This window comes from Staurois parvus, unplaced genomic scaffold (assembly GCF_062004578.1).
Source record: "Staurois parvus isolate SC_StPar_1 unplaced genomic scaffold, SC_StPar_1.0 ptg001519l, whole genome shotgun sequence".
Classification (NCBI taxonomy): Eukaryota; Metazoa; Chordata; class Amphibia; order Anura; family Ranidae; genus Staurois; species Staurois parvus.
Genome location: NW_028319315.1, coordinates 144,853 through 172,601, shown reverse-complemented (window position 1 = coordinate 172,601; position 27,749 = coordinate 144,853). Strand labels below are relative to the sequence as shown.

Genomic DNA, 27,749 nt, shown 5'->3' with positions numbered 1-27,749 from the left:
ATTGCCACATTTCCAAATCAAATGGCAATGTGCGCCGCACGTCATTGTCCGTTAACCTCCCTAGCGGTCTGGTGCAGTTTTTGATCCGTTTCGGTGCATTTTTCCCCACATTTTTCTTTTCAATAAATTTGTAGCCTTCCTAGCGGTCTGATTATGTCCGTATTTCTGTGCTCAAAGCGGTACATTTTTTTGCATGGAAATTTGTTGTTTTTTTATTGTAGGCCTGTAATTCTTAGGAATAACTCACTGAAATCTGTCCGAACAAGAGTCTAGTAAACATCCCGGGTATGATAAAAATTTGAAACACGAAATCATAAATTTTAATATAATAATCATAAAAAATAATAATAAATGTAATTCAATAATATAATCAAACCAAAAACACTGAAATGTGAAATATAGCGCCAAGTTCGCACATCGCTGAGCAAAGTCGCAGAATCGTTTTCAGTGTCTGATGAGGAATTTCCCCCACGAATCATTATCACTCAATTCTGCAAGTGGTTCTGATTTACTATCGCTGTTCTCTAGCCGGTCTAAAACCGCGTCTGACCTAAAGGGGCGCTTTTTGGGCGCCATGGACGTTTCTCAGTTTCCAGGCAGAAAGAACAGTAAAAATGCAGGCAGGGCGCCGGACAAAGCACTCGGGACAAAATGTATGTGAAATGGTTTGATACAGGAATGTTATACTATGTGATTTTAGTGTATTAGTGAATGTCACTTTTAAAATTTCTGAATTTCCCGCCAGTTCCGTCCCCCGTACTTCCCGACGTCACAGGGAACCGAACCCGGAAGATGGATGCCGGCATCAGCCGGAGGACATTACTGGGGACACTGCAGGAGGAACATCGCAGGAGCGCAGGACAAGGTAAGTGCTGGAGGGATCCCAGAGCAACGCTGCAGTGTATTCCCGAGTGTAGCTCGGGGGGGGGTTACCGCTTGTGGTGCTGAAACTTTACCCCGAGCTACACTCGGGAATACCGTCAGGGGGGTTAACCACTTCCTGTCCGGACACTTTTACCCCCTTCCTGACCAGGGCAATTTTCAGCTTTCAGCGCTATCACTCTTTGAATGACAAATGCGCGGTCATGCAACACTGTACCCATATGAATTTTTTACCATTTTTTCAAGACAGATAAAGCTTTATTTTGGTGGTATTTATTCACCGCTGGGATTTTTATTTTTTTACTATGTAAATGAAAAAGTCCAAAAATTTTGAAAAAAAGTGTTTTTTTTAAATAAAATTTTGCAAATAAATAATATTTCATCATAAATCTTGGCCAAAATTTATTCCGTTATTTTTTTAGTAAAAAACAAAAAATCCAAATTAGTTTATAACCAAAAATTATAATTTTTAAACATTTTTTTTTACATTTTTATTTAATTTTTTTATATTATTATTTTTTATTTATTTATTTTTTTTACATACTGTCACCCTAGCAGTACAGTGTCACCATGGTAACACTGTACTACTTGTGGGTTGTGATGAAGATTTTTTTTTTTTTTTTTTTTACACTGATTGCTTTTACACCCATATAGATTGTAAAAGCAATCATTTCTCTTTCTCTCTGTCTGCATTCTTGCAGTCATTGAGAAATACTGAGTGAGCTGTGATTGGTCAGAGCTTGTCACATGGTACAAGGCTGTTGTGAATAGCCCTGTACCATGTGACCTCTGTGATCATTCACAGATTTCACACGTAGTAAGCAATGATGTCACAAGTGACATCTTGCTTACTACTTTGCATGTGATCACTGATTGGCCAATCAGTGATCACATGATCGGGACCTCGTACAGAGGTCCCGTCCGATGATCGGTGTTTCACTGTGTCCGGAGGACACAGCGGGCACCGGATCGCGGTGGTGCGCGCTCCCAGCTAGAAAAGGCGGGTGCCGATTATGAACGGCAACCCGCCCCTGGACTGCCACCATCCCTGCCGTTTATAAACAGCAGGTGGACGGCAAGAGGTTAATGGCATCCCAAACACGATGGGATTCTCGCGGGATTGTTGTGCAAAAGCATACTGTGGCAATACGTGCCTTTAAAAAATCATGCAAAGCTTGGTACCCCCAAATAAAGGAACGGGTGCTTCTTTTTGGGTGACAAACGCAAATATAGGGCAGGCCATTCGCGTAAATGGACTAGCCCTGTGCAACACACAGAGTTGCGTGAGCATCACGCTTTGAAAATCACGTAGCGGGAACGGGGCCTAAAGAAGACTCATTTGATCTGCATACAAAAAGGTTACAAATACATTGTTGACAAAATGATGCCGATACAATGTATTGACAAGCAAATACGGCAACTATGTTTGCAGGGATTCAGCAGCGCTCCTGGTAAAGTGACAATGGAAGGTGCCCCTCCCAAGATGGTGCCTATAGACAGGAGCCTACTGTGCCTTATGGCTGCCTTTTGGCTAAGCTTTAGTGGTATATATACTTTTAGATCGTAAGCTCTGAGGGGCAGGGCCCTCTGATTCCTCCTGCATTCAATTGTATTGTAACTGTACTGTTTGCCCTCATCTTGTAAAGCGCTGCTTACAACTGTTTAAATGGAAGTAAAGCATTTTGCACAGTTGGTCTTAAAATGCTGTAGAGCTTCCTGTGGACCGACAGCCCATCCATGGAAGAGTCATCTGTCTTCTTGAATCTCAGTGAACTTTGTGTATTTCTTCCAGATCTGTGCAGTGATCCTGTGTCAGACGTCCTGTAATGAAGACCGCTCACTGCTGCTCTCTTTCCTTGTGCAGGGGGACTGGTCTGGTCTCCACCCCCTTGTGTTTTTTGTTTTTTTTTAAGCAGCATGTAGTAGGTGGAGCCTGCTGGGCCCCTCCCACAGCTCTGCTTTTTTTCCTTGTGCAGGGCAGCTGGTCTTGTAGTTTTCTAAAGGCTGTAGTGGGTGGAGACTGCTGTGCCCCTCCCACAGCTCTGCTGTGTGCACAGGATATGTACAGCACCAGTGGTCTATTTATGTTTTGTGCTGCCCTAGGCAACACAAAATCCCCCCCAATGGCGAGAGCCTGACATTGACCAACAACACACCTGACCCCCCACCCAAGACAGCCTTCCACTACCATCGCCCCCCATACACCAGCCACTCCCCTCCCAGCGGGAGAGAGAAAGACATTCACCTTCACAGCTCTGGACATTCCCGAGAACGAATCAAGCAGCCCGCAGCCTCTCTCAGATCCCACTTGGTCCCCAAGCTGCCTGTGCCCCTTCTTCCATCCCTTCTTTCAGGCGGGTGGTGCTGCCCCACTGAAAAATGCCGCCCTAGGCAAATGCCTTGTTTGCCTTGTGGTATATACACCCCTGTACAGCACAGTACTGATGTCACTTCCAGCTTTACAAGGTAGCATCAGGATTTGTAGAGGCATTTGAAGCACACAAAGTAGATAGGTCTCCTTTGTGTTTACGGAGGAATTTGGATTATGTACCCAGTTTCGTTGCAAACAGCATTAGGCAGAGTTCCTCTTTAAAACCCTCTCTTAGCTTGACAGTAATAATGAGAGTAATGTGTTCCTGCATGCTTTATTTTATTAGATCAGGACACATGCAAAGGTTTGGTTTGATAAACGTGATTAGTTAATTAGAAAGAGTCTGACTGCTGGGGGACGGAATAGCTGAACTCTGGAAAAAACAAATAGTGTTTAAATACATTTGTTGTGTCTTCTTCTTGAATCTCGGTGATCTTTGTGTATTTCTTTCAGATCTGTGCAGTAATCCAGTGTGGGACTTCCTGTAATAAAGACTGCTCACTGCTGCTCTCTCTCTTTGTGCAGGGGGACTGGTCTGGTTTCCGCCCCCTATAGTTTTCTGCAGGCAGTCTGTAGTGGGTGGTCCTGCTGGGCCCCTCCCACAGCTCTGCTCTCTCTCCTTGTGCAGGGGAACTGGTCTTGTCTCCGCCCCCTATAGTTTTGTGCAGGAGGCCTGTAGTGGGTGGTCCTACAGGGCCCCTCCCAAAGCTCTGCTCCCTGCACAGGTTATGCATGCCACAGTGATGATGTCACCACTACTTTCACAGGGTAAAAACTGGTTTGCAAAGGCATTTGATGGATTTATATTCTTTATGGTGATTAGGGAATGTAATTAAATGAAAGTGTTCATACCTGGAGTTTAGTTTTAGAATCAGGCACCTCCAAAGCAGCTGGGGCTGTGCAACAGCACCCCTTTTCTTTCAATATACCCAGGACCCTGCATTCACTATATCCGCTCTCCCCGGACCCTGCATTCACTATATCCGCTCTCCCTGGACCCTGCATTCACTATATCCGCTCTCCCTGGACCCTGCATTCACTGTATCCGCTCTCCCCGGACCTCGCATTCACTATATCCGCTCTCCCAGGACCCTGCATTCACTATATCCGCTCTCCCCGGACCCTGCATTCACTATATCCGCTCTCCCCGGACCCCGCATTCACTATATCCGCTCTCCCCGGACCCCGCATTCACTATATCCGCTCTCCCCGGACCCCGCATTCACTATATCCGCTCTCCCCGGACCCCTCATTCACTATATCCGCTCTCCCCGGACCCTGCATTCACTATATCCGCTCTCCCCGGACCCTGCATTCACTATATCCGCTCTCCCCGGACCCCGCATTCACTATATCCGCTCTCCCAGGACCCCGCATTCACTATATCCGCTCTCCCCGGACCCCGCATTCACTATATCTGCTCTCCCCGGACCCTGCATTCACTATATCCGCTCTCCCAGGACCCCGCATTCACTATATCCGCTCTCCCAGGACCCCGCATTCACTATATCCGCTCTCCCCGGACCCCGCATTCACTATATCTGCTCTCCCTGGACCCCGCATTTACTATATCCGCTCTCCCCAGACCCCGCATTCACTATATCCGCTCTCTCCGGACCCTGCATTCACTATATCTGCTCTCCCTGGACCCTGCATTCACTATATCCGCTCTCCCCGGACCCTGCATTCACTATATCCGCTCTCCCCGGACCATGCATTCACTATATCCGCTCTCCCCAGACCCCGCATTTACTATATCCGCTCTCCCCGGACCCTGCATTCAAAATTTTCAAAATTGTCGATTTTTTATAGCGCAAAAAATAAAAAATGCACAGGCGATCAAATACTACCGAACGAAAACTCAATTCGTGGGAAAAAAAGGACGTAAATTTCATTTGGGTGCAGCGTTGCATGACCAGTCAATTGTCGGTTAAAGTAATGCAGCACCGTAACGCACAAAATGGCCTGGTCAGGAAGGGGGGGGGGGGAGAACCTCAGGAGGGCAAGTGGTTAATGACGTCTATGATTTTCAGTCCTCGGTGGAAGCCCATCGAATTATGGCTGTAGCCAGGAGTTACACGGTGATGATTCTGAGGATCCAATGGGCTTCTGAAGCCAGGCTGCCAAAGCTGGAGTCTCCACATGTGCATTGCGGATTGAAGCTCAGGTTTCACAACAAGTTGTTCAGTGGTTCAGGTCAGGTTTACATCAGGTTCAGGTCAGGATTTTATCCTGTTCACACGTATGCGGTTCAGGAACTGTTCTCATAGAAGTCAGTAGTCTGTAATCCGCACCTGAACCTGATGGTGCTGCTCAGAATTTGCACAGGACTCTTTTTCAAACCGCACTGATTCCGCACTGCCAGCGCAGCGGACATATGTGAATAGGCATTATAGGAAGCAATTTCACATGTCATGCGGATTGGATGTGGTTCAACCTAAGTGTGCTTGATGGCTTTGCTGAAAACAGGTGGCTGAACAATATAAAGGGGTCTGTAGCCCTGCCGGTCATAGTTGCAGCCACAAGGGCTTTACAACAAATGAACAAAAGATGGAAAACCTGCCTTCAGGGACCTTTCAGTAACATTATAACACTGCATAAACACATTCCTAACATGTCACTACATACAACTATACTATAGAAACTGTGCCTAGGCATGTGTCATCAGTATGCTGCAGGCAGCAGGGAGCATTTCCTTAGTCTCTTCCCCAACTCCCCCCCCCCCCCCCAGGATCAAACTGCAACATTGTACATTTTGGCAATTTATAGTAAATATCAAAAGATGTGTGCTGCACAACATGTTGCCCTATGACTGCTAAGATCATACTGTCAGTATGCATGCTGGGATTTGCAGTTCCTCAATATCTGCAGACCACAGGTTAATATGCATGACCTACCTAGGTCTTGGGGATCAGGTTAACATGCGTGACCTACCTGGGTCTTGGGGCTCAGGTTAACATGCATGACCTACCTGGGTCTTGGGGCTCAGGTTAACATGCATGACCTACCTGGGGCTTGGGGATCAGGTTAACATGCTTGATCTATCTGGGTCTTGGAATCAGGTTAACATGCATGACCTACCCAGGTCTTGGGGATCAGGTTAACATGCATGACCTAAATGGGTCTTGGGGATCAGGTTAACATGCTTGACCTACCTGGGTCTTGGGGATCAGGTTACATGCATGACTTACCTGGATCTTCGGGATCAAGTTAACATGCTTGACCTACCTGAGTCTTGGGGATCAGGTTAACATGCATGACCTACCCGGGTCTTGGGGATCAGGTTAACATGCATGACCTACCCGGGTCTTGGGGATCAGGTTAACATGCATGACCTACCCGGGTCTTGGGGATCAGGTTAACATGCTTGACCTACTTGGGTCTTGGGATCAGGTTAACATGAATGACCTACCCGGGTCTTGGGGATCAGGTTAACATGCATGACCTACCCGGGTCTTGGGGATCAGGTTAACATGCATGACCTACCCGGGTCTTGGGGATCAGGTTAACATGCTTGACCTACTTGGGTCTTGGGATCAGGTTAACATGAATGACCTACCCGGGTCTTGGGGATCAGGTTAACATGCATGACCTACCCGGGTCTTGGGGATCAGGTTAACATGCATGACCTACCCGGGTCTTGGGGATCAGGTTAACATGCTTGACCTACCTGAGTCTTGGGGATCAGGTTAACATGCATGACCTACCCGGGTCTAGGGGATCAGGTTAACATGCTTGACCTACCTGGGTCTAGGAGATCAGGTTAACATGCTTGACCTACCTGGGTCTTGGGGATCAGGTCAACATGCTTGACCTACCTGAGTCTTGGGGATCAGGTTAACATGCATGACCTACCCGGGTCTAGGGGATCAGGTTAACATGCTTGACCTACCTGGGTCTAGGAGATCAGGTTAACATGCATGACCTACCCGGGTCTTGGGGATCAGGTCAACATGCTTGACCTACCCGGGTCTTGGGGATCAGGTTAACATGCTTGACCTACCCGGATCTTGGGGATCAGGTCAACATGCATGACCTACCTGGGTCTTCAGGATCCCAGCACGCAGCTCCCATCCACAATAAAAGCCAAACACCAAGAAGCAGAACAAGAGACGCCGGCACATCTGGGCTCCTATCTGACTCACTACCAGTGGATATAATGAGTGGTTTGTCTCCCACTCCGCTCTTCATAAAGGACTTTTCACAGCCCTAATAAGGGGGATTGTCAGTCCGGGGACAATCTCAAGCTGCGCCGGGCTGTGAAGAAGAGGGAGGGAGTCAAAAAAATCCCTCACACTTCCATATTATATTGCCTGCGCTTAACCCATTCATACCCGGGTCCTGGCGAGGCCGTGCGGCACCCGCTGATGCTGTCACTGCGTAGGGGTTAACATTCCGCAGCAGCTCATGCGGAGATAAAAGTTACCACTTCTAATGGAATATTTAAAGCTTTTCCTGGGATCAATATTCCTGCCCATCAAACATTAATGCCGAAGTTCCAAGTTAACTGGATTTCCCACCAGCTAGCGGAAACATTGAGTATTTACAACCCCGTGGTGACCACTCTGGTGTTACGCAGCAAATCTCGTCATTTTCTAAGACGGTATTGACCAGACGGCTTTTAGCGCCAACATTTGTAGATAATGACACCTCCCTACCCCACTATGGGTCATGTCTTCGCCTATTTACCAAAAAATGTGGATGGCTCTCCATATTTCACATTTTCGTACCCTGTTCAAATACCTACCATGGTCAGCAGAAAAGGAACACTACAAATCACTAGAAGAGGTTCGCACCGAGAAAAAGACACACGCAGCATTTTAGTAACAACATTGTGTGCATTAACCTTTTCGCTGTCAGAGCCATTTTAGGCCTGAAGATTACTCAAAAACCCCCAAACATGATATATTTTCTGAAAGCAGACATCCTAGGCAATAAAATAGTGGTAGTTACAATTTTTTAAGTCACACAATATTACCGCAAAGATCTGAGAAATGCAAAATTTCAGTACAAAACACACTAATGTGAATTTTAGGGCAAAGAAAATGCAATACATTACCCACATTTTTTGGGAAAATATAAAATAGGAGGTTGCACCGAGTAAATAGATACCTAACATGTCGAACCTCAAATTTGTGTGCTCCTGAGGAATGGCGACAAACTTCAGTACCCTATATTTTCTATAGGCGACTCTTCAAAAGCCCCCTACAGGTCATCAGTTTAGTGTTACAGAGGAGGTTTGGTTCTAAAATTATCGCTCTCACTCTGGCGCCTGCGGTGATATGTAACATGTATATCGCAATTGACATTTTGACGCGTAGGTGCCCCCAGCAAATACTTTCACATTCGTATGTGGGTATGTGTGGGGGGCTCAAAATTTTTGGGACGGGATGTTATGTGCTTGGGTGTAACTTTTTTTTTGCAATAAGAAAAAACTTTTTTTTATCACATTGGGGACACAAAGTTCCCTATATGATGATTTTTAGGTGTCAGGTTCTCTTTATCAAGACATGCGGAGTCCTTCGTGCTCCACTGGATTGCATTGCAATACATTCCTCCCCGGCTATTCTAGCTGGGGAAAGTGACAGAAGTGACCCGGAAGTACGCAACAAAGCTTACACGATGCAGAAGGGAGGAGAGCAGATGTGTGTTCTCTCTCCTCCAGGGGCGGACTGACAACTCATGGGGCCCCCGGGCAATAGGGGATCATGGGGCCCCTGTGTCCTTGCCCAAACTCAAAAAAGCCTATGAAAAAGGTACCAGGGGTATCTCATGGGGCCCCCTACTGACCCCGGGCCCTCGGGCAGTGCCCGAATTTCCAAATGGTCAGTCTGCCCCTGCTCTCCTCTGACCCCTCCACCCGCCAGCACCGGGGGGGGGGGGTGCGCTGCTTCTGGGGGGTGTGGAAGCAATCGGGCAACAGCACAGCCACCCGACAGCTTCCACTTGACAGGCAGGAGTCTGCCTGTCAGTATTATACACAATCATGGGATTGTGTGTAACACCCCCCCCCCACCAGACCTCCATGAATTTGAATTCAGTACCCCTGCTCTATAGTGTGTACTCATCTCAGTCTGGAGCATCAAGTGTGATTTCTCTCTGCTGTTTCCCTCCTCTGCTACCTGCATGATTCACTCTCAAGAGGGTATGTGGACACTAGACAATCTCGGGAATCGGCCCTGTCCTCCTCCAGCACACAGCAGGTGACTGATGGCCTCAGCTGTGCATGTTTCCCTATAAGAGTGTGTAGGGGGGGTGTAAATTCCCTCCACTGTGGTCTCAGCTTGCACTCCTCTCTAGTCTGTTCCCTATAAGAGTGTGTAGGGGGGGTGTAAATTCCCTCCACTGTGGTCTCAGCTTGCACTCCTCTCTAGTCTGTGCAGTGTGTGACATCAGATCCTCGCCCCCTGCCTGCTGCAGCTGACAAAAAGCCTTTGACCTGTGTGTTTTATGAGGCTGTAGAGGAAAGGGCTACAGATAGGTACCAGTTTATATTTACTTCATTCAATGTTACTTTATGGTTGAGTGAGAAGTTAAGATAGAAAAGTAGTATAAGGCCAATGTGGGGCCAATATTTAAAAAGGGGTCAAAATCTTTCCCAAGTAATTATAGACCTGTTAGTGTAACTTCTATAGTTGGGAAGATACTGGAGAGTTTAATAAAAGACCACATAGAGGAGTTCTTGCTGGAAAAAAATATTTTAAGCAACAGACAGCATGGATTCATGAAAGACAGAAGTTGTCAAACAAATCTGATTTCTTTTTATGAGGAGGTGAGCAAAACCTTGGACAGAGGGGTGGTGGGCATGGTATACTTGGACAGAGGGGTGGTGGACGTGGTATACTTGGACAGAGGGGTGGTGGTGGGTGTGGTATACTTGGACAGAGGGGTGGTGGGCATGGTATACTTGGACAGAGGGGTGGTTGTGGACGTGGTATACCTGGACAGAGGGGTGGTGGATGTGGTATACTTGGACAGAGGGGTGGTGGGCGTGGTATACTTGGACAGAGGGGTGGCGGTGGACGTGGTATACTTGGACAGAGGGGTGGTGGATGTGGTATACTAGGACAGAGGGGTGGTGGGCGTGGTATACTTGGACAGAGGGGTGGCGGTGGACGTGGTATACTTGGACAGAGGGGTGGTGGATGTGGTATACTTGGACAGAGGGGTGGTGGTTGACACGGTATACTTGGACAGAGGAGTGGCGGTGGACACGGTATATTTGGACAGAGGGGTGGCAGTGGACACGGTATACTTGGACAGAGGGGTGGCGGTGGACGCGGTATATTTGGACAGAGGGGTGGCGGTAGACGCGGTATACTTGGACAGAGGGGTGGCGGTGGACGCGGTATATTTGGACAGAGGGGAGGCGGTGGACGTGGTATACTTGGACAGAGGGGTGGCGGTGGACGTGGTAAACTTGGACAGAGGGGTGGCGGTGGACGTGGTAAACTTGGACAGAGGGGTGGCGGTGGACGCGGTATACTTGGACAGAGGGGTGGCGGTGGACGCGGTATACTTGGACAGAGGGGTGGCAGTGGACGCGGTATACTTGGACAGAGGGGTGGCTGTGGACGCGGTATACTTGGACAGAGGGGTGGCGGTGGACGCGGTATACTTGAACAGAGGGGTGGCAGTGGACGCGGTATACTTGGACAGAATGGTGGCTGTGGACGTGGTATACTTGGACAGAGGGGTGGCTGTGGACGTGATATACTTGGACAGAGGGGTGGCGGTGGACGTGGTATACTTGGAAAGAGGGGTGGCGGTGGACGTGGTATACTTGGACAGAGGGGTGGCGGTGGACGTGGTATACTTGGACAGAGGGGTGGCGGTGGACGTGGTATACTTGGACAGAGGGGCGGCGGTGGACGTGGTATACTTGGACAGAGGGGCGGCGGTGGACGCGGTATACTTGGACAGAGGGGCGGCGGTGGACGTGGTATACTTGGACAGAGGGGTGGCGGTGGATGTGGTATACTTGGACAGAGGGGTGGTGGTGGACGCGGTATACTTGGACAGAGGGGTGGCGGTGGATGTGGTATACTTGGACAGAGGGGTGGCTGTGGACGTGGTATACCTGGACAGAGGGGTGGCGGTGGACGCGGTATACTTGGACAGAGGGGTGGCGGTGGATGTGGTATACTTGGACAGAGGGGTGGCGGTGGACGTGGTATACCTGGACAGAGGGGTGGCGGTGGACGTGGTATACCTGGACAGAGGGGTGGCGGTGGACGCGGTATACTTGGACAGAGGGGTGGCGGTGGACGCGGTATACTTGGACAGAGGGGTGGCGGTGGACGTGGTATATTTGGACAGAGGGGTGGCGGTGGACGTGGTATACTTGGACAGAGGGGTGGCGGTGGACGTGGTATACTTGGACAGAGGGGTGGCTGTGGACGTGGTATACTTGGACAGAGGGGTGGCGGTGGACGTGGTATATTTGGACAGTGGGGAGGCGGTGGACGTGGTATATTTGGACAGTGGGGAGGCGGTGGACGTGGTATACTTGGACAGAGGGGTGGCGGTGGACGTGGTATATTTGGACAGAGGGGTGGCGGTGGACGTGGTAAACTTGGACAGAGGGGTGGCGGTGGACGTGGTATACTTGGACAGAGGGGTGGCGGTGGACGTGGTATATTTGGACAGAGGGGAGGCGGTGGACGTGGTATACTTGGACAGAGGGGTGGCGGTGGACGTGGTATACTTGGACAGAGGGGTGGCGGTGGACGTGGAATACTTGGACAGAGGGGTGGCGGTGGACGTGGTATATATGGACAGAGGGGTGGCGGTGGACTTGGTATACTTGGACAGAGGGGTGGCGGTGGACGTGGTGTACTTGGACAGAGGGGTGGCGGTGGACGTGGTATATTTGGACAGAGGGGTGGCTGTGGACGTGGCATACTTGGACAGAGGGGTGGCGGTGGACGTGGTATACCTGGACAGAGGGGTGGCGGTGGACGCGGTATACTTGGACAGAGGGGTGGCGGTGGACGTGGTATACTTGGACAGAGGGGTGGCGGTGGACGTGGTATATTTGGACAGAGGGGTGGCGGTGGACGTGGTATACTTGGACAGAGGGGTGGCGGTGGACGTGGTATACTTGGACAGAGGGGTGGCGGTGGACGTGGTATATTTGGACAGAGGGGAGGCGGTGGACGTGGTATACTTGGACAGAGGGGTGGCGGTGGACGTGGTATATTTGGACAGAGGGGTGGCGGTGGACGTGGTATACTTGGACAGAGGGGTGGCGGTGGACGTGGTATATATGGACAGAGGGGTGGCGGTGGACTTGGTATACTTGGACAGAGGGGTGGCAGTGGACGTGGTATATTTGGACAGAGGGGTGGCTGTGGACGTGGTATACTTGGACAGAGGGGTGGCGGTGGACGTGGTATACTTGGACAGAGGGGTGGCGGTGGACGTGGTATACATGGACAGAGGGGTGGCGGTGGACTTGGTATACTTGGACAGAGGGGTGGCGGTGGACTTGGTATACTTGGACAGAGGGGTGGCTGTGGACGTGGTATACTTGGACAGAGGGGTGGCGGTGGACGTGGTATATTTGGACAGAGGGGTGGCTGTGGTATACTTGGACAGAGGGGTGGCTGTGGTATACTTGGACAGAGGGGTGGAGGTGGACGTGGTATACTTGGACAGAGGGGTGGCGGTGGACGTGGTATACTTGGACAGAGGGGTGGCGGTGGACGTGGTATATATGGACAGAGGGGTGGCGGTGGACTTGGTATACTTGGACAGAGGGGTGGCGGTGGACGTGGTGTACTTGGACAGAGGGGTGGTGGTGGACGTGGTATATTTGGACAGAGGGGTGGCTGTGGACGTGGCATACTTGGACAGAGGGGTGGCGGTGGACGTGGTATACCTGGACAGAGGGGTGGCGGTGGACGCGGTATACTTGGACAGAGGGGTGGCGGTGGACGTGGTATACTTGGACAGAGGGGTGGCGGTGGACGTGGTATATTTGGACAGAGGGGTGGCGGTGGACGTGGTATACTTGGACAGAGGGGTGGCGGTGGACGTGGTATACTTGGACAGAGGGGTGGCGGTGGACGTGGTATATTTGGACAGAGGGGAGGCGGTGGACGTGGTATACTTGGACAGAGGGGTGGCGGTGGACGTGGTATATTTGGACAGAGGGGTGGCGGTGGACGTGGTATACTTGGACAGAGGGGTGGCGGTGGACGTGGTATACTTGGACAGAGGGGTGGCGGTGGACGTGGTATATATGGACAGAGGGGTGGCGGTGGACTTGGTATACTTGGACAGAGGGGTGGCAGTGGACGTGGTATATTTGGACAGAGGGGTGGCTGTGGACGTGGTATACTTGGACAGAGGGGTGGCGGTGGACGTGGTATACTTGGACAGAGGGGTGGCGGTGGACGTGGTATATATGGACAGAGGGGTGGCGGTGGACTTGGTATACTTGGACAGAGGGGTGGCGGTGGACTTGGTATACTTGGACAGAGGGGTGGCTGTGGATGTGGTATACTTGGACAGAGGGGTGGCGGTGGACGTGGTATATTTGGACAGAGGGGTGGCTGTGGTATACTTGGACAGAGGGGTGGAGGTGGACGTGGTATACTTGGACAGAGGGGTGGCGGTGGACGTGGTATACTTGGACAGAGGGGTGGCGGTGGACGTGGTATACTTGGACAGAGGGGTGGCGGTGGACGTGGTATACTTGGACAGAGGGGTGGCAGTGGATGTGGTATACTTGGACAGAGGGGTGGCGGTGGACGTGGTATACTTGGATTTTGCAAAAGCGTTTGACACAGTTCCCCACCCACAGCTAATGTGTAAGGTAAAGTCTACAGGCTTGGAAAAATCTGTATGTAAATGGATAGAAAACTGGCTAAAAGATGGTATTCAGAGAGTAGTGGTTAATGATTCCTACTCTGAATGGTCTCGGGGTGTCAGTAGTGTACCCCAATGTTCAGTGTTGGGACCCTTACTTTTTAATATAATTTTTAATATAAAATGTGGAATAGACTCCCTCAAGAGTTGGTTGTGGCCAGCTCAGTGGATTGCTGTAGGAAAGTCCTGGATCCTTTCTTGGATACACAGAATATAACTGGATATAACATTTATAGGGAAAGTTGATCCAGGGAATATCCGATTGCCTCTCGGGGGATCAGGAAGGAATTTTGTCCCCTGCAGGAGCAAATTGGATCATGCTTTGCTGGGTTTTTTGCCTTCCTCTGGATCAACTGTGGGTGTAGGATTATAACTTTTTTTTTTTTTTTAATGGTTGAACTGGACGGACTTTTGACTTTTTTCAGCCAGACTAACTATGTAACCATGTAACTAACATAAACAGGTACATCTTATGTAACATAGAGTTTCATCTCTGTGCATCACCTGAGGTCAGTCACAGGCACAGAAACATGGGCCCTGTCCTTGCTGACCTGTCCTGTTGACTGGCTGTTATGCTGACCCTCTGGCTTCAATATTTTGAGTAACTTACCCAGAACGGTTACATGCAGAGGTCAGCTCACCTGATGTGTTCGCTCGGCATACTGGATTTGTTGATATCTTCCTTACCAGATCAGCCAATAAGCAGTTAGTGAAGCCAGCGTTCCCAGCATTATAGTCAGGCAATTAGCATTATCAGGTTTATTTTAGTGATAGGTCACTTTAAGTATTCCGTGTGAATAGAAGTGGTGATGATTGTGCAGGTACGATGTTTGTTATCTGTGAAGCCATTAGGGTGCTCCGGAAACTATCGTGAAAAAAACGCCATTCTTCATTCGCCGCGACAGCATGCGGAGGATTGTTGTGCAGTAGAAGTCACTCCATAGTAAACTATAAAAATGTCACCGAACAATGGCAGGAAGCTGTTGACATTAAACAAGTTGTTTGGTCTGTGTGCAATGTGCAGCAAATAACGTCTCTCTCACTTACATGTATACGCTATATGCAGCGTGAGCCGTGACCTATTGCACTGCCAGTAAACTTCTGATGCACCCATGAAGAATGTTCACCCATACCCTGGAGCTATCAGGAGGTGACCCTGGGGCTGCTCAGCATACCAATGCAGGTGACTCTGGGGGGTGCTCAGCATATGAGTGGAGATGACCCTGGGGCTGCTCAGCATACCAGTGGTGGTGACCCTGGGGCTGCTCAGCATATGAGTGGAGATGACCCTGGGGCTGCTCAGCATACCAGTGGTGGTGACCCTGGGGCTGCTCAGCATATGAGTGGAGATGACCCTGGGGCTGCTCAGCACACCAGTGGAGGTGACCCTGGGGATGCTCATCCTACAAATGGAAATGACCCTGGGGCTGCTCAGCATACCAGTGGAGGTGACCCTGGGGCTGCTCAGCAAACCAGTGGAGGTGACCCTGGGGCTGCTCAGCATACCAGTGGTGGTGACCCTGGGGCTGCTCAGCATGAGTGGAGATGACCCTGGGGCTGCTCAGCACACCAGTGGAGGTGACCCTGGGGATGCTCATCCTACAAATGGAAATGACCCTGAGGCTGCTCAGCATACCAGTGGAGGTGACCCTGGGGCTGCTCAGCAAACCAGTGGAGGTGACCCTGGGGCTGCTCAACATACCAGTGGAGGTGACCCTGGGGCTGCTCAGCATACCAGTGGAGGTGACCTTGGGGCTGCTTAGCATACTAGTGGAGGTGACCCTGGGGCTGCTCAGCATACCAGTGGAGGTGACCCTGGGGCTGCTCAGCATACCAGTGGAGGTGACCCTGGGGATGCTCATCCTACAAATGGAGATGACCCTGGGGATGCTCATCCTACAAATGGAGATGACCCTGGGCTGCTCAGAATACTAGTGGAGGTGACCCTGGGATTCCCAGCATATGAAAAGAGGTGACCATGGGGCTGCTCAGCGGTTGAGAAAAGGTGACACTGGGGCTGCTCAGCAAACAAGTGGGAGTCGACTCTGGGGCTTCTCTACATATGAGTGGAGGCGATCCTGGGGCTGCTCACCAAATGGGTAGAAGTGACCCCTGGGGTACTCAGCATTCTGCTGGAGGTGACCCTGGAGCTGCTCAGCCTACGAGTGGAGGTGACCCTGAGGGTGTGTAACATATGAGTGGAGGTGACCCTGGGTCTAATCAGCATATGAGTGGCCATTGTGATATCACTGCACCCTTTCAGCAGGTCCAGGATATGTTTATGATATAGTCAATCATTGAAATACAGAGAAAATATAAAGCCTGGTAAAGTCTATGAAAATCAATTTATTGATAAAATGCCCTTAGCAAGCCAACATGTTTTGGGGATTGTAGAGGGCCCCCTTCATCAGGGCTTACCAAGCCATATGCTGGAGCTGGAGTTCTCTACAGTTAGTCCTAGTATTCCCATCTGCTAAAAATTTGAAGGCCTGATGATGGTGAGCCCCTACTGAAAGTGGACCTTCAACCTTCCATCCACTTTCTCCCCTCTTGCCCCTGTCCTCTCATACAACTTGATATGTTTGTTTTTTTTTCGGGGGGGGGGGGGGGGGGGGGGGGGGGGGGGGGGGACCTCTTCAAGCATCTCCTTATTTCTTGCCTAGGCAAGAACTACATAACAGCTGCCCACAGCCTCCTGGGATAGCTACTTCACAAATCCTAGAAGGTAGCGGGGTACTCAATAGCATATACTCCACATCATCATAATGGAAGGCTGTGTTTTCATGGCTTTTGCAACTGCCCCCATGAGAATTTGCCATGCTACATGCACATCATCTCCAAGTTGGTCACAAGAAGCCGGAGTAGACAGCTGCCCCCCCCTGAAGAAGATGGCAGTATGGGACCAGGTGTGCTGTGGTGGATTCCCAGAGAACACCACTGGATCACTGAGCATATGAGTATATGACCAGAGGTTGCTAGGGGTTCCTTGAGAAATGAGCAATTTCAGCCTCTCAGATAAGTGCCTACTGACACCATTGATTGTTTTATTTTTCTATTTGATTTTTATATGCTGCACTTGATTGTTCTGCTGATCAATAGTTTTTTTTTTTTGATATATGTCAGATTGACTTTGCACTTTATTTTCACTATAATATAATTCACTTATTTTAGCGCTGCACTTTCTATTTATTTATCCATAAGGAGTTGTTACCTATATCTTGGTGCTAGCTGCTTTATAGTTCTAGCGCTTGCCTACAGTTGATATTTATATAACTTCTATAGCATGTCCACAGTCTCTGGCAATCTCCTTCAGCATGTCTGCTTTCTCTGGTAGTCTCTTTCAGCATGTCCAAAGTCTCTTGCAATCTCCTTGAGCATGTCCACAGTCTCTGGCAGTCTCCTTCAGCATGTCCACAGTCTCTGGCAGTCTCCTTCAGCATGTCCACAGTCTCTGTCAATCTCCTTCAGCATGTCCACAGTCTCTGTCAATCTCCTTCAGCATGTCCACAGTCTCTGGCAGTCTCCTTCAGCATGTCCACAGTCTCTGTAAATCTCCTTCAGCATGTCCACAGTCTCTGGTAGTCTCCTTCAGCATGTCCACAGTCTCTGGTAGTCTCTTTCACCATGTCCACAGTCTCTGGCAATCTCCTTCAGCATGTCCACAGTCTCTGGTAGTCTATTTCAGCATGTCCACAGTCTCTTGCAATCTCCTTCAGCATGTCCACAGTCTCTGTCAATCTCCTTCAGCATGTCCACAGTCTCTGCCTATCTCCTTCAGCATGTCCACAGTCTCTGCCTATCTCCTTCAGCATGTCCACAGTCTCTGCCTATCTCCTTCAGCATGTCCACAGTCTCTGTCAATCTCCTTCAGCATGTCCACAGTCTCTGCCTATCTCCTTCAGCATGTCCACAGTCTCTGTCAATCTCCTTCAGCATGTCCACAGTCTCTGGTAGTCTCTTTCAGCATGTCCACAGTCTCTGGCAATCTCCTTCAGCATGTCCACAGTCTCTGGCAATCTCCTTCAGCATGTCCACAGTCTCTGGCAATCTCCTTCAGCATGTCCACAGTCTCTGACCATCTCTTGTGTCCCATCTGCAGTCTCTGACCATCTCCTGTATTATGTCCACAGTCTCTGACCATCTCTTGTGTCACATCTGCAGTCTCTGACCATCTCCTGTATGATGTCCACAGTCTCTGACCATCTCTTGGGTCACATCTGCAGTCTCCGACCATCTCCTGTATGATGTCCACAGTCTCTGACCATCTCTTGTGTCACATCTGCAATCTCCGACCATCTCCGGTATGATGTCCACAGTCTCTGACCATCTCTTGGGTCACATCTGCAGTCTCTGACCATCTCCTGTATTATGTCCACAGTCTCTGACCATCTCTTGGGTCACATCTGCAGTCTCCGACCATCTCCTGTATTATGTCCACAGTCTCTGACCATCTCTTGTTTCACATCCAGGGGCAGACTGACAACTCATGGCCCCCCGGGGTCACTGTGTCCTTGCCCACACTCAAAAAAGCCTATAAAAAAGGTACCAGGGGCATTTCATGGGGACCCCTACTGACCCCGGGCCCTCGGGCAGTGCCCAAGTGCTCGAATGGTCAGTTTGCCCCTGGTCACATCTGCAGTCTCTGACCATCTCCTGTATGATGTCCACAGTCTCTGACCATCTCTTGTGTCACATCTGCAGTTCTGACCATCTCTTGTATTATGTCCACAGTCTCTGACCATCTCCTGTATTATGTCCACAGTCTCTGTCAATCTCCTTCAGCATGTCCACAGTCTCTGTCAATCTCCTTCAGCATGTCCACAGTCTCTGTCAATCTCCTTCAGCATGTCCACAGTCTCTGGCAGTCTCCTTCAGCATGTCCACAGTCTCTGTAAATCTCCTTCAGCATGTCCACAGTCTCTGGTAGTCTCTTTCACCATGTCCACAGTCTCTGGCAATCTCCTTCAGCATGTCCACAGTCTCTGGTAGTCTATTTCAGCATGTCCACAGTCTCTTGCAATCTCCTTCAGCATGTCCACAGTCTCTGTCAATCTCCTTCAGCATGTCCACAGTCTCTGGTAGTCTATTTCAGCATGTCCACAGTCTCTTGCAATCTCCTTCAGCATGTCCACAGTCTCTGTCAATCTCCTTCAGCATGTCCACAGTCTCTGCCTATCTCCTTCAGCATGTCCACAGTCTCTGCCTATCTCCTTCAGCATGTCCACAGTCTCTGCCTATCTCCTTCAGCATGTCCACAGTCTCTGCCTATCTCCTTCAGCATGTCCACAGTCTCTGTCAATCTCCTTCAGCATGTCCACAGTCTCTGCCTATCTCCTTCAGCATGTCCACAGTCTCTGTCAATCTCCTTCAGCATGTCCACAGTCTCTGGCAATCTCCTTCAGCATGTCCACAGTCTCTGGCAATCTCCTTCAGCATGTCCACAGTCTCTGACCATCTCCTTCAGCATGTCCACAGTCTCTGACCATCTCTTGTGTCCCATCTGCAGTCTCTGACCATCTCCTGTATTATGTCCACAGTCTCTGACCATCTCTTGTGTCACATCTGCAGTCTCTGACCATCTCCTGTATGATGTCCACAGTCTCTGACCATCTCTTGGGTCACATCTGCAGTCTCCGACCATCTCCTGTATGATGTCCACAGTCTCTGACCATCTCTTGTGTCACATCTGCAATCTCCGACCATCTTCGGTATGATGTCCACAGTCTCTGACCATCTCTTGGGTCACATCTGCAGTCTCTGACCATCTCCTGTATTATGTCCACAGTCTCTGACCATCTCTTGGGTCACATCTGCAGTCTCCGACCATCTCCTGTATTATGTCCACAGTCTCTGACCATCTCTTGTTTCACATCCAGGGGCAGACTGACAACTCATAGGGCCCCCCGGGCAATAGGGGATCATGGGGCCCCTGTGTCCTTGCCCACACTCAAAAAATCCTTTAAAAAAGGTACCAGGGGCATTTCATGGGGATCCCTACTGACCCCGGGCCCTCGGGCAGTGCCCGAGTGCTTGAATGGTCAGTCCGCCCCTGGTCACATCTGCAGTCTCTGACCATATCCTGTATTATGTCCACAGTCTCTGACCATCTCCTGTATTATGTCCACAGTCTCTGACCATCTCCTGTATTGTGTCTGCAGTCTCTGACCATCTTCTGTATTATGTCCACAGTCTCTGACCATCTCCTGTATTGTGTCTGCAGTCTCTGACCATCTCCTGTATTATGTCCACAGTCTCTGACCATCTCCTGTATTGTGTCTGCAGTCTCTGACCATCTCCTGTATTATGTCCACAGTCTCTGACCATCTCCTGTATTATGTCCACAGTCTCTGACCATCTCCTGTATTATGTCCACAGTCTCTGACCATCTCCTGTATTATGTCCACAGTCTGTGACCATCTCTTGTGTCACGTCCATGGTCTTTGGCTTTATCCTGTTGAGATCACCAAAGGGATAGAGAACACACAAGGGCTGCACTTAACCCCCCCCCCCCCCCCCCCCCTCATGTCAAGAAAGTCGACCACCACTGATTTATAGTAAGATAGAGAGCAAACTTCCTGAACATGATATCATTTGATCTATTTTTGATACATTTTACCAACTTTTCACTTGTCTACATTCCACTGCTTCAAACAGCTTTCCATGTCAGTGCTTTATACATAGGTGAAGAAACAGCCAGAATGTTATCTAGAGACGTAATAAGAAATGAAACTAGAAGACATTTTTTACCCTCACAACTTTTGTCGCTTTAAGGTGCCCTATTTATAGCAGATTGGACGCAGAGTCACTCACCTGTCACTGTCTGACACATGCCCTGCAGCCCGCTCCTCTCCTGTCTCAGCCCTGGCAATGCCTTTGCAGACCTCCTATGAGCGTCCTGGGACCCGGAGAAGGACTTGAGAGATCCCGGAGTGTATATACGCACCGGCAGCAGATGGAGGGCGACCGGGGGGAATAAACTTCTGTTTGTGAACGTCTGCGAGGGCCCCAGAGGCACAGGAAGGAAGAGGAGGGCAGGACAGCGACCGATCACATGCAGAAATTATAAATATCTCAACCCTGATTCATTAACAAAAAAAAAAAAACTTCTCTGGAAGGGGTGCGATGGATGGCGCGGCTGTCAGCTCCAGCCTGATTTTATGCCATACATTTGACGTCATCCATCTTTCCTGGAATATTATCCCGGTTCAGGACTTTGCTGTGCACTGACAGTACGGAGCAGTATCAGTTCTTCCTCTGGATGTACAGACAGCCAGAATGCTCAAGTCCTGTAGTCACACTCCTCTGTCTGCCCACCGGTTGTCATTCGGGGGGGTTTGTTTATAAACGTCACACATTTATTTGGTGGGAAATAACAAGATATGAGCGGAGTGACTGAACCAAAATTGGTTTTGCTGCAAAATTACTGATAGTCTTACCAAAATTAGCCTCAAATTTTGCCATGAAGATGGTTTATTACAAGCAATTGTCAATCACGTGGCTTTGTTTATAAAAAAATTTTTTAAAAAAAGGGCTACCATTTGGGTTAACCATTTCAATACCGGGCAATTTTACACCTTCCTGCCCAGTTCATTTTTCAGGTTTCAGCGCTCTCACACTTTGAATGACAATTGCGCGGTCATACAACATTGTACCCAAATTAAAATTTTATCATTTTCTTCACACAACTAGAGCTTTCTTTTGGTGGTATTTAATCACCGCCGGGGTTTTTATTTTTTGCTAAATTAACAAAAAAAAGACCAAAAATTTTGAAAAAAAAACACGTTTTTCTTTGTTTCTGTTATAAAAGTTTACAAATAAATAATTGTTCTTCATAAATTTAGGCCGAGATGTATTCTGCTACATGTCTTTGGTGAAAATAACCCAAATTAGGATGTATTATTTAGTTTGTAGGAAAGTTATAGAGTTCACAAACTATGGGATAGATCTGAATATTGATCAATCCTGAAGTACTGACGGCCAATCTCATTTCTTGAGGTCCAAGAATGTCAGAACTGTACAGATATCCCCAAATGTCAGAACAGTACAGATATCCCCCAAATGTCAGAACAGTACAGATATCCCCCAAATGTCAGGACAGTACAGATATCCCCCAAATGTCAGGACAGTACAGATATCCCCCAAATGTCAGGACAGTACAGATATCCCCCAAATGTCAGGACAGTACAGATATCCCCCAAATGTCAGGACAGGACAGATATCCCCCAAATGTCAGAACAGTACAGATACCCCCCAAATGTCAGGACAGTACAGATATCCCCCAAATGTCAGGACAGTACAGATATCCCCAAATGTCAGGACGGTACAGATATCCCCCAAATGGCAGGACAGTACAGATATCCCCCAAATGTCAGGACAGTACAGATACCCCCCAAATGTCAGAACAGTACAGATATCCCCCAAATGTCAGAATAGTACAGAATCCCCCAAATGTCAGGACAGTACAGATATCCCCCAAATGTCAGGACAGTACAGATATCCCCCAAATGTCAGGACAGTACAGATATCCCCCAAATGTCAGAACAGTACAGATATCCCCCAAATGTCAGGACAGTACAGATATCCCCCAAATGTCATGACGGTACAGATATCCCCAAATGACCCCTTTTTGCAGAGTAGACAGTCCGACGTACTTCATAAGAGGAATGGCGAGTTTTTTGAAGTTGTATTTTTTTTGTCATAATTTTTCGGAAAATTAAAAAATTAAAAAAATTATTTTCACTATTTTTTTTGTTACATACTGTCACCAGTGCAGTACAGCGTCATCATATAACTGGCATGGCAGTGAACAGGGATACTGACTGGTGACAGTGTGGAAAAAAAATATATATATACCGTACTTTCCGGCGTATAAGACGACTTTTCAACCCATGAAAATCTTCTGAAAAGTCGGGGGTCGTCTTATACGCCGGTATACGGCGAGCCGGTGTCAGGGCGGCACTTTTTCGAGGGGCAGGGGTGTACAGGGGTGGGCAGAGGAGCTGCTGTACCTTACCTGGCTCCGGTCCCGGTCCCACGACGATCCGGTCCAGGAAGCGCGGCTGCTCCTTCTTTCAGTTCAGCCGCTCGATGGTCGCTCGGCCGCTCGGCTCCACCTCCTCACCGGTGATTGGGCGCCAGCACTGGAAAGGCATACAGGCAACCAATCACCAGCGAGGAGGCGGAGCTGAGCGGCCCCGTGAAAATCGAGCGGCCGAACTTAAAGAAAGAGCAGCCGCTCCTCTCCCCCACTGACACTAACGATGAGGCACTATTCCTCCCCCACTGACACCAACGATGGGGCACTATTCCTCCTCCCCACTGACACCAACGATGGGGCACTATTCTCCCCACTGATACCAATGATGGGGCACTATTCCTCCCACTGACACCAATGATGGGGCGCAATTCCTCCCACTGACACCAATGATGGGGCGCAATTCCTGCCACTGATACCAATGATGGGGCGCAATTCCTCCCACTGACACCAATGATGGGGCAGTATTCCTCCTCCCCACTGATACCAACGATGGGGCACTATTCCTCCCACTGACACCAACGATGGGGCGCAATTCCTCCCACTGACACCAATGATGGGGCGCAATTCCTGCCACTGATACCAATGATGGGGCGCTATTCCTCCCACTGACACCAATGATGGGGTGCTATTCCTCCCACTGACACCAATGATGGAGCACTATTCCTCCCACTGACACTAATGATGGGACACTATTCCTCCCACTGACACCAATGATGGGGCACTATTCCTCCCATTGACACCAATGATGGGGCACTATTCCTCCCACTGATACCAATGATGGGGCACGATTCTTCCCACTGACACCAATGATGGGGCACTATTCCTCCCACTGACTAATGATGGGGCACTATTCCTCCCACTGACTAATGATGGGGCACTATTCCTCCCACTGACTAATGATGGGGCACGATTCCTCCCACTGACACCAATGATGGGGCACTATTCCTCCCACTGACTAATGATGGGACACTATTCCTCACACACTGACACTAATGATGGGGCACCATTGGTGTCAGTGGGAGGAATAGTGTCCCATCATTGGTATCGGTGGGAGGAATAGTGCCCCATCATTGGTGTCAGTGGGAGGAATAGTGCCCCATCATTGGTGTCAGTGGATAAAATAGTGCCCCATCATTGGTGTCAGTGGGAGGAATAGTGCCCCATCATTGGTATCAGTGGGAGGAATAGTGCCCCATCATTGGTGTCAGTGGATAAAATAGTGCCCCATCATTGGTGTCAGTGGGAGGAGTAGTGCCTCATCATTGGTATCAGTGGGAGGAATAGCACCCCATCATTGGAATACCATACTGAAATAGCATACCATATTGAAATCAAATCTGTTGTTTTTTCATTTTTATTTGGTGTGTGTTGGTAGAGGGGTAGTCTTATACGGCGAGTATAGCTCAAACCCTATATTTTAACAGGAAAAGTAGGGGGTCGTCTTATACGCCCAGTCGTCTTATACACCGGAAAATACAGTATATATTTTTTTATTATTTTTAATTTTTTATTACATTTTTTTACATTTTTTTAAGATTTTTTTTTCATATTTTACTATGACCAAAGTAGTACAATGTTACCATAGTAACATTGTACTACTTTGGGGAAGTGATCAGTATTTTGTTTTGTTTTGTTTTTTACACAATTTGCTTATAGCAAGGAATTACTTTGCTATAAGCAAGCATTTACCTGAATGAAATCGATTCATTCAGGTTTTTTTTTTTTTTTTGTGCTTAGCTGTGATTTGGTCACAGCTAATCACATGACATGTGCATGTGATTAGCTGTGACCATTCACAGCTAGACACTAGTATACAATGGATGGCATGAATGAAGCCATCCATTGTATACAACTGTCCTGTGACCTGCTGTGATTGGTCACAGCAGGTCACATGGTACCGGCAATGGGGGCCGGTACTCAGATCTGTCATCGGCCGTGTCTGAGGTACACGGCCGGTGACAGATCGCGCCGCTGCGCGGCTCTGCATTAGCGCAAACTGCGCATGTGCGGGAGGACGCCAAATGGCGTGCACCCGGAATGCCGAAGCACTTTTGAAGCCGTCAAACGGCCATTGGCCGGGCGGCTAATGGTTAAGGAAAAAGTTAAACTCACTCTAGGAATAATTTTTTTTTGTATATCTATGGTCACAATATAAAATTATATCTGCATTTCCACATTGTATGAGGTGTGACAATTTAATTTCCGGAATGCCCGTGGTGTTGCCTTGTGGTGCAATCACACAGCCATTTGCATTCGAGTGTCTCCTGACCTCTCCTAAGGCCTGCCAAACAATATACAATTTTCTTGAGATTTTTGGTTTAGATTTACCAAAATCCATATAATATGAGGTCAAACCTAACAACACTTTCAATTGTATCCAATTAGGCGGGCTCTTGCACTACATGAAGGTAAATCTAAAGGAAATTGGGCAAAAATTGGACAGAAAATTGTATAGTGTATGGCCAGCATAACCTGTACTCACCTTGGTTGCAGACCATCTGACTCAGTTTTAGGCTGGCCATACATTATACAATTTTCTTGAGAATTTTGCTTTAGATTTACCAAAAACCATATAATATGATATAAACAACACTTTCAATTGTATCCAATTAGGCAGATCCTTGCACTACATAGTTGAAGGCAAATCTAAAGTGGCTTTTCATCTGAGGAAGATTCGTTTGTTTATTTACACAGCATTGCATGTAAGAATTGGATTGCTATATATTGCCCAGAGCAAAAAGTGTTTGTTGTTAGTCCAATTATTCGTTCAGTTTTGAGCTCTGGTGAGTGATTTAAGATCATTTTTTTTGGTGGTGGTTCCAACACAGTGTGGACATTATTTGAAAGACTTTTTTGAACATTATTTATGGACACCTTTTCATAATTTTTTATTTTTTTATAATTTTCATATTTATTTTGTATTTATTTAATTAGCTCATTCCTTTTATTTCTTTGTTTAACCTCTTGCCGACCGCGCATAGCCGAATGATGGCTTCACCGCGGCCGGCCAGTTCTGAGTGGACGTCATATGACGTCCTCCCAGAATGCGCTCTCCTGCGCGCCCCAGGGGGCGCGCACCCGGCGATCTCCGTGATCGCTGTGTCCTACGGACACAGCTGATCACGTGATGTGGTGAAAGGCCGATCCCACCGGCCTTTTACCACGTGATCAGCGGTGTCCAATGACACGCTGATCACAGGGAAATGCAAGTGCCGGTTCTCGGCTGCACTTTCCTCACGCTGTCAGATCGTGAGGAAAGTACTGCCGAGAACCGGCAGTTGTCAGAGCGGGGATCGGCACCGATCATCAGGGCACTGATGATCAGTGCCCTGATGATCGGTGCCCAGCAGTGACACCCGCAAGTTCCGCCCAGCAGTGCGCCCACTAGCCCCGCCCACCCGTTCCCAGCAGTGCCCCCACCTGTGCCCAGCAGTGCCCCCATCTGTGCCCAGCAGTGCACCCACCTGTGCCACTCTGCAGTGCCACCTACCTGTGCCCAGAAGTGCCACCTACATGTGCCCAGCAGTGCCACCCACCTGTGCCCACCCACCTGTGCCCACCAGTGCCACCCACCTGTGCCCACCCACCAGTGCTGCCCACCAGTGCCACCCACCAGTGCAGCCCAGCAGTGCTGCCAGTCAGTGCCACCAGTCAGTGCCCAGGGGTTGTGCCAGTCAGTGCCGCCAGTCAGTGCCCAGAAGTGATGCCAGTCAGTGCCGTCTATCAGTACCCATCATCAGTGTCACCTATCAGTGCCGCCTATCAGTGCTGCATATCAGTGCCGCCTATCCGTGACCCCTAATTAGTGCTGTCTATCAGTGCCGCCTATCCGTGCCACCTCATTAGTACTGCCTATCAGTGCCCTTTAGTGCTGCCTATCAGTGCCCATCAGTGCCGCCTATCAGTGCCCATCAGTGCCGCCTCATCAACGCAAATCAGTGAAGGAGAAAAAATACCTGTTTGAAAAATTTTATAAAAGAAACAAATAAACTTTTTTTTTTTTTCAAATTTTTTGCACTTTTTTTAATTTATAGCGCAAAAAGTAAAGCGCCCAGTGGCGATTAAACACCACCAAAAGAAAGCTCTATTTGTGAGAAAAAAATGATCAAAATTTCATATGGGTACAATGTTGCATGACCGCGCAATTGTCAATCAAAGTGCGGCAGCGCTGAAAGCTGAAAATTGGCCTGGTAAGGAAGGGGGTATAAGTGCCCGGTAGGCAAGGGGTTAAGCAAAAAATTAATTTGTGATTTTTTGAGTTGGGAATTTGCTGCTTTGGAGTTTTGGGGTGTGGCGCTTTTCTTAAAACACTCAAATCTAAAGGAAATTGGGAAGAAAATGAACAGAAAATTGTATAGTGTATGGCCAGCCTTAAGCAGCCCATAGACAGGTCAAAAACCGTCCGTTTAAAAAAAAAAAAAAAGAAAAATCGTTAGTTCAATCGGCCGACGTTACCACCAACGGTAAAAAAAAAAAATTGGCCAATTTTTGTCCTGTCTAGAGCCGGAATTTAACACCATAATTACTTCTGTCCCTTGCAGAGACGGGAGCACACAGGGGAGCAATACATAAGAATAATGAGAA

At 48.8% G+C, this 27,749-nt stretch overlaps 1 protein-coding gene across 5 annotated transcripts in view; it reads right to left on the bottom strand.

Annotated features, from left to right (window-relative positions):
• The window catches only part of PIK3R6 (phosphoinositide-3-kinase regulatory subunit 6), a 134,471-nt gene that overhangs the window by 91,764 nt on the left and 14,958 nt on the right, over positions 1 to 27,749 (bottom strand). Inside the window, exons 1-2 of one of the 5 annotated variants that reach the window (XM_089662677.1) lie at positions 20,939 to 21,208; positions 14,770 to 15,108 (exon numbers count right to left, since the gene is read on the bottom strand). The exons of 1 other annotated variant lie outside the window; for it this stretch is intronic. The gene's annotated coding sequence lies outside the window, so the exon portion shown is untranslated. Of the gene's footprint in view, positions 1 to 7,034; positions 7,072 to 7,256; positions 7,432 to 14,769; positions 15,109 to 20,938; positions 21,209 to 27,749 lie in introns of those variants that run through there. 3 more of the 5 variants (XM_089662676.1, XM_089662674.1, XM_089662673.1) reach the window with 3 other exon arrangements.